Raw genomic sequence first — 8075 nt, 5'->3', positions numbered from 1 at the left:
ATCAGTAGTAGCATTCTTCCTACACAAGATAGGGAGAAGGGGGTGACAGTGAGGGTCACTGGTCACAAGACCAGTGCACAGTAAATTGCACAAATACTTCCTCCCTTCCCCATTCTGGTTCCTGGCATTATTCATATGGAAAGAACTGTAGAATTTATCTATTCCAGAAAAAAAGGATGGGTCTCAATTAATGAGAAGCAGAGAGAGGAACAGCCGTGAGCCCTCACCACCTCTCAGCTGGAACCAGCTCTACGATCAGTTTAGTTGGTCAGCTTTGAACCCACCATCCAGGCTGATCTCTCCCTCCGTCTTGCTCCCTTCGTGTCCACTGACTACACTGAAACCAAGTTGCTCATCTGATCATGCTACTTCCCTGCAGAAAGTACTTCAGGGTTCTCAACTGCATACAGATTAATGTTCAAGTTCTTTACAATGGCACTCAAGGCCCTTGCCTTCCTTGTCACCCTCATTTCCCACTTTACCTGCTGTCAGCTGGGCTGTTTCACGCTCTTCCATTCACTAGTTCTGTGACCTTCAGTGAGTTCATTAACTATTCTATGGTTTTGTTCCCTTATTTTAATATCAACCATATTAATGCAACATGCAAGCATAGTGCTTATAGAACATGGGATGCACTCAAGACATTTCAGTTATCATCATCATCACTATCTTTATTTTTCCATAACCCCATTCATGTTTTTCCCTTTACCTGAAATAGCCTGACTGCCCTTTACATAAACCAGCTCTTACTCATCCCTTAAGATTCAATTCAATTGTCTTCTCCCACAAGGCTTCCCGGTATCTCCTAAAGCTAGGTTGAGTGAACCTTTTGCAGGATGCAGAATGCCCATTGCTTACCCCATCAGAGCACTTAGCAAACTCTAATGTACCTGTCTACAATCTAATAATTATAACTTCACCAATTTGGGGAGCTCCTCAAGGGCAGATACCAATTGTTATTTACCTTTGAACTGCCAGGCCCAACAATATAAACAATATAAAGTAAGTAGTCAGTAAATTTTTGTTGTATTAAAATTATGCTGAAAGTATCATATACCTAGTATCTTGCACTATACTATGAAGAAAAAAAATCAGCATACTACTGTGATGCAGCCACATAAGTTTTTACAGCAGCACAGTAAACAATAGCCAAGCTATGGAACCAGCTTAAGTACCCTTCAATAGATAAATGGATAAAGAAAATGTGGTATATATACACAATGGTATATTACTCAGCAATAAAAAAGAATGAAATTATGCATTTGCCAATAAATGAATGGAACTGGAGACTATCATGTTAGGTGAAATAAGCCAGTCCCCAAAAAAACAAAGTTTGAATGTTTTCTCTGATATGTGGAAGTTAATCCAAAATAAGGGGTAGGGGATAAAAATAAAAGAGAGAAAGAAAAAATAGAGAAGGAATTTTATCAAAATAAAGGAAAGATCAGTATAGTGGATTAAGAGGATTGAGGAGGATGGAGAAGGGTGGGAAAAGGGAATAAGAGTGGAATGAATCTGACCAAACTTTCATATGTGCTAGCATAGATGTGGCATGATGAGTCCTGGCATCAGGTATATCCACAGGACACTAATTTAAAAAAAAAAAAAAAAGATAAACTGTAAATGGATTGAAAAGGGATTAGTGGAGTGGAGGGAGGGAAGGGGGGTGCTGCTGGGGATTGAATTAAAGTGGGTTGAGTTACACACCTTTGTGACAATGTGAGGGTGTATCCTGGTGTTGTATATCAATAAAAAATTAGTAAAAAAAAAAAAAAAGAATGCAAAAAGAAATAAAAAAGAACGAATCCTTGAAGTAGAAGGGTATCTATGCTTGCTGATCATGGCAGTGCATACCTGTAATTCCAGCTACAGAAGACTGAAGCAAGAAGATAAAAAATTTGAGGCAGTCTGGGCAACTTAGCAAGATCCTGTCTCAAAATAATATTTTTTTAAAAGGGTTGGGGATGTACTCAGTGACCCTGGGTTTGAGCCCCAATACTGGGAAGGTGAGGCAGAAAAAGAGGGAGAGAGAGGAGAGAGAAGGAAAAGGAGAAAAGGAAAATATATGCTCACTGACTAATCCCAAACCTGTGTGGTACACAGAACTCCAGGGTACTTCTGAGATAAGGTAAGTGAGGTGCTCAGAACATGTGCACTGCCCACCCTTGGTCAGATGCTGTTATGGTTTGAATATTTAAGGTTCTTCCAAAAGTTTGTCAGAGTTAGACTTTTAGGCATGAGGCCATAACCTCAACAGTGGATTGATCCATTTAATATATTAATAATTTGAACAGACTACTGTATGGTAACTGTAGGCAGGTGGGATGTGACTGGAGGAAATCGGTCCCTGGGGCTGTGCCCTTTGGGGATTTTTATCTTTCCCAAACGTCTAGCTCCATCTCTGCTTCTTGGCTGCCATGAGCTTAGCAGCTTTCCTCCATCAAGCCTGTGTGCTATGGTGTTCTGCCTTATGTCAGGTGCCGAGCAATAGAGTCAGCTGATATTGGATTGAGATCTCTGAAACCGGGAACTCAAAATAAACTCTTCCTCCTCAAAGTTGTTCTTGTCAAATATTTTAATTACAGGGATGAAAATATGACTAACAAAGATGCCAAGTCAGCCCATGTAGCCCAATCTCTGTTTGCAGCCAAAAATGTTGCCAAGGGCTGGGGTTGAGGCTCAGTGGTGAAGCGCTGGCCTAGCACATGTCAGGCCTTTGGTTTGATCCTCAGCACCACATAAAAATAAGTAAAATAAAGACATTGTGTCCATCTACAAGTAAAAAAAAATTAAAAATTATTAAAAAAAATGTTGCCAAGAGCACCCATTGTTCTCATAGTCAACAAGATATCAATGAGTCTGTAACCATACCACCTTGGAACCATCAGGGTGGTTGGTGCTTAGGGGCCATAAGTTAGGCCCTCACACACTGCTGGAATCTCTGCAAAGTTGGCCCTGCATTGGACAAGCTCAGTTTATTGCAACCAGTTCTGAGGGCAATTGCCCTGCCCACATTCCCTACTGAGGGAAGAGGTCAGCCTCTGAGCCCCGGACCTGCTTTGCTTCTCTGGCCAGAACTGTTTGAAAATAAGAGAACAATTACTCCATGGCAGCCAATCCAGAGGATGGCCAGCCACCCTCAGAAAAAAAGCTCTACCCAAACAAGGTCAACAGCAATTAAGTGAGCTGATCTGATTTTTCTCAGAAACGTAGTTGGAGAGTAAGGAGAGAATCAAATGTTCGGTAGAGAAGAATCAAGAATGGTATGCCATTCATTCTCTGCCCTCATCTCCACTTCCTCTGTGCCCTGGCCTTTCGTGGCTTTGACATCACCAGGAACTGTTACCCACTGGATTCAGAATCCATCAATCATAACTAGCAGGAGGCTGAAAATTGGAGGGCAGAAAGGTCACAATATTCATTTCTCCCACATCTCTTTCTCCTACACTCCTGTTTTGGCACTGCTTGCCTTCCTTTATGGCCATGTTTCTAGTTGGTAGCACTTAAAGAATTCTAACTTTTAACCAGACTCCAAGCCCTAGCAGTGATAATGGCTCTGTGGTATTGCTAGTGCCTCTGCCCACGCTTAGGCAAATAGTCCCTTCATTAAAGAGCTGCCTCAGAATCTCAGCTGAGGAAAGTCATCCATGTCCTGCCAGTATCTGGACTAATCCAAAGATTTACAAAGAGTAACAGAGAAAGGTCGACTTAATGGTAATAACAACAGAGTAAGGATTCAAATGTCCTCCTCCTGAGACCTTAGGTTCTGAATGTACTACCTGCTCCAGGTCTCATTATGCCTACCTCCACTGATAATCCCTCTCTTCCCTGGACTCTAGAGCTGAGCTCACATGTCTTTCCCTCATGATCATGTTTCTTCCATAAGTATCCTATTCTTACAGCCTGGATGTGGACTCAGGTTTGGACCCAGAGATTCTGAAGTTATGAATAAGCCACAGTAAATGAAGTAAGAGAATTTTGCAACTTGTTATTATAAAGGAAGCTCATTTATACACATTCCCTGTCAGTTAGGCAATATCCTCTCTGGCTTTTCTTCCTGTGATGATTACTTTCCCATCTTATATCCTTGGGAGAGGACTCACAGCTCGGCCCGCTTCACGTATTTGTTCACAGCCTTAAATACCTGATACACTAAGCTACTGGGAGAACCAAATTTTCATGATTCCTTTGTGTCCTGATTTCATTAACATTTTTAAACTCGCTGTTACTAAATTTTCTGTTCATACACCTGTTCACATATTTTATCTGGGAGGCAACCTGCCACGGAGTATTGACCCGGAAAATAAGAAACTGAAAGCAAAAAAAAACAAACTAAGAATCTGGATAAAGCTAAAAATAATTTTAACCACTCTTCACGGATGTTTGGGAGGAGGAAGTTTGTGAAGCCATCACAGTTGGACAAGATAACTTCTAAGTCCTTTCCAGCTGTAAGAGACTTTAAGAGAATGAGTTTTGCTTAAAAAGTCGAGTCTGATGATCGTAGGCGCAGCCTCCCTCATGGCCAGATTCTGTGCCCCCTGTCCTCCAGTAGCGGATTACTTAACTCTTATTTGAAGCATCATCCTCATCAGCCTCTAGTGCTAGTTCTGTTCTGAGGCAGTTGTTAAAAGTTTCCTTCTAACTACCTCTGTGTTGCTCCTTTAGACTGTCAGTGCACAAGTCCAGGGCTGTGAATTTGCACCTTTCCTGGCTCAAGGCTTAAACAAGGCTCTGAGAGAACAACTGCTATACTAATGAAGTGTGGCTCCCCATACCTAATCTACATCCTCCTAGGTTTCTAGCAGCCCTGCTGTGGCAGAGACGCAGGAAATTGGCTTCTCCAGCATACTCTTTGGTGTTCTGTACAAAGGCTGCAAAACTAAAACACAATTTCCTAAACTTCTTGACAACTAGATTGTGTGATTTAGTTTCTTTAATCAGATGTTCTGGTATGAGACTAAAATTCAGAAGTGGCTAGCATGGAGAAAGAGACACAGCATGAGCCATTGATTATTTCACATAGATCAGCACTGAATTGACTTGGTTCCAGAGCTGAGAGCTCTGGCAACAGCTTCCTAATAGTGCAGCTTCCTGATTTTGGCAAATACAGAAACCCCATGGTGTGATCTGGGGAAGCCATTCCTGAAGCTCAATTTAGATTCTGTTTCTTCAGTCCTCTCAGCAATTCTGTGAGCCATAAATGCTTTTTCATAAGCCGCTTTCTGCTTAGCCAGCTAGTACAGATTCTGGTATTTCTATTACAAGCCCTCACTGACCTCTCACAACCTCTTTGACAACTCTTGGCCTTGCACCTTTCAAAGTTATTCTCCAAACTAAAACCCATACTCTTGTTGCAGCTCAGTTTAAGCTATATTAAGGACTCATTCTGCTTCAAGACCTGAGCTAGATGATAGAATTAATGACATAAATGAGTCTCTACCCTTATGGAATGTACAATACAATGAGGCAACTAATTGTATAATCAACATATCAATCAAAGGCAAGAAATTTGAGACCTGGGATTCTGCTACCTAACTAAAATGACATTGGAAAAAAATGCCCTGTACTATGCCCAAAAAAGAGTTGTAGCTCAATATGTGGTATTTCCCTTCTTTCCTCCCTCCCTCTACTGGTAACCCTATTAATGAAGGTTTGTTTTTCTCGCCTTGCCCTCATGAAAGAATCTCAGGTCAGACTCTCCACTTTATCTGCCCTGTGGCATATCTAAGAAATATCAAGCTTCTTCTTCTCCAAGTACCAGGATATGACAAGAATAGTTTCAAGTCCTGATGCCTTGGGTCAAGATGAGGGGTACTTTGGGTTTGGGGTTATGGCTGCAGGTGGGTACTAAGGAGCCCAGACATGAAGAGAATAGCTGAAGAGGTTGACAAGCCAGCAGGCTCTTTGGGACTTGCCCACACACAGCACCTTTCTCTGACCCTAAATTCACTATAAAAAGAACTAGTTCAAAGCAAACTGTTCTGGAAGCACTGTTACATCTTTATAGTGATTCTATTTGTGTCAGCAAAGAGGGCTGAAGTATCCCATTCTGCTACAATTGGAACAATTACCCCTTAAATGTGATAATTACAGTTTGATCATTTTGTAGGCAAAGGGAAGATTAGTTCCAAGATTTGCTTCTGCTGGTTGGCATTTTCTGTGAAGAAACTGCTTATAATCCAAGGCCATAGGCTTCACATTTCAGAGCAAAGTATGATGTCTTCTAGTGCCTACATTTCAGACAAAAATTCTGAAACTTCTGTTTTATAAAGTGTTGCTAAATTTAAGGGCAAGCCAAGGCAACTGTCTGGATAATTTCAACCAGGAGGAAGAGACCTTTGCATGTCCTCCATCAACTCAAGAGCTGGCTACCTTATCAGAAACAATACTGACATCTTGGCATCCATTCAACTAAAATGGCAACATAAATAGTCTATCAAGGCCTTGCAAAAGGGAAAAAAGAAAACCTCTATTCAGATTTTATTTTGTATGGTAAGCTGAATAATTGGTCCTCCCATTCTGGACACCAGAATCTTATCTGCAATATTTAATGTTTTCCACCTTATAATGGCTGAAAAAAATGAGACTAAACAAACACAAGCTATGAAATGAACTCAATATCAGATACTGTGAAAAATTATTTAAGCATATACTTATATAAAACCAAATGTAATTATCACAATGGTGGTGGAAGGTACCTTTAGGAATGATGAAACTCCCATTCTGCCCAGAAGGTCCTCATTTGTCATCCTGATTCTGCATTAAAATCCTCTCTAGGTCCCCATAGGACCCCATTCTTACATCTACCTTTAATGGCACTTAGTTTTGAGGTTTTGAGAATCCTTAGTCTTTCTACCTGCTAACTGCATCACTATATCAATATTCTATGGTTCTAATGACTGACATTCCTTATATATCAACCCAAAGATGCACAGAATGCTCAACGCGGTTCACAGTCCTGCTGAAATCTCTGAAGCTGCTGTGGAGCTGAGCAATGTTACATGTGCTCCTTGAGCTTCTAGAGGGAAGAGTACCACTTCCAGGAGAGGTGCAATCTTCATGAGTCTCCCACACCATCCAGAGGTCCTCTAGCTCAGACTACTTTTTGTCTCAAAAACACCCTTTTTTCTCCCACATCCCTATAGCAACTTAGACTATTACAGTATCACCATTTCTAATTTTGTCATGCATGATTTGTTCATGTTCTTATGAAAACTAGAGAAAACACCTCTTTGTTACCTCTGGGTCTTCCATGAGGAAACATTTACCCCATTCCCAAGAAATTCTCAATCAACTTCCTTCCAGAGAGTCTCAGGCTGTATAGTGTGACTATGCCATGAAATCACAGTTATCAGTCAATGTTAGGTAACTAATCCAAGGAGAGCCAATCAGACTGCCTTCCCTGGAAATTGAAAATTGGCTCAGCTGACTGCTCTCTTGCACAGGAGAAATATAAATGCAGATGCTGTGGCATAGACCTTTTCTATCCCATACACTAAGCATCAGAGAAAATCAATATGGAGAAATAAGGCAACAGACAGAGAAAGTAGGGATAAGTCATGAGGAAAGTTCTGGTTCCCAGAAACTTTTCAAAGCATAGTTCCAGTCGTCCTGAGACTGATACTGTGCTGCCTTTGGACTTTCTGAGCCACCCTCTTATCCTTATTATTTTATATTCCCCTTCCATGATTCCTGCACTTGCCAATCAAAATTATCTTAATAAATGCTATGCTGCTTGTTGTTAAAAAAAAAAAAAACCTCTAGAACAAAAGCATGTTTCTCATTTCAACAACATAGCTAAAGACATCAGCGTATAAAGTTTTTGAGGAAGGCTGCATATTGTAGAGAGAGAATTCCTCTGGGGTCAGACATTCAAAGCTTCAAATACCACCACTAGAAGTGGTATATGGCTGGCCCTGAAAGTTCTTTAACCTTTTAGGATTCAGCTTCTGGTTCTGTAAAATGGAGATAATAATTGCTACCAGGCAATGTTGTCCCAGAGGTTAGAGCTCATGTCCCAAGAGTATCTAGCACTCTCATTGGCACATAGAATGCATGTGATAAAAGAGAGCTTC

Source organism: Ictidomys tridecemlineatus, chromosome 4 (genome assembly GCF_052094955.1).
Source record: "Ictidomys tridecemlineatus isolate mIctTri1 chromosome 4, mIctTri1.hap1, whole genome shotgun sequence".
Lineage (NCBI taxonomy): Eukaryota > Metazoa > Chordata > Mammalia > Rodentia > Sciuridae > Ictidomys > Ictidomys tridecemlineatus.
The sequence above is the reverse complement of the archived record's forward strand: the minus strand, read 5'-3'. Positions refer to the sequence as shown.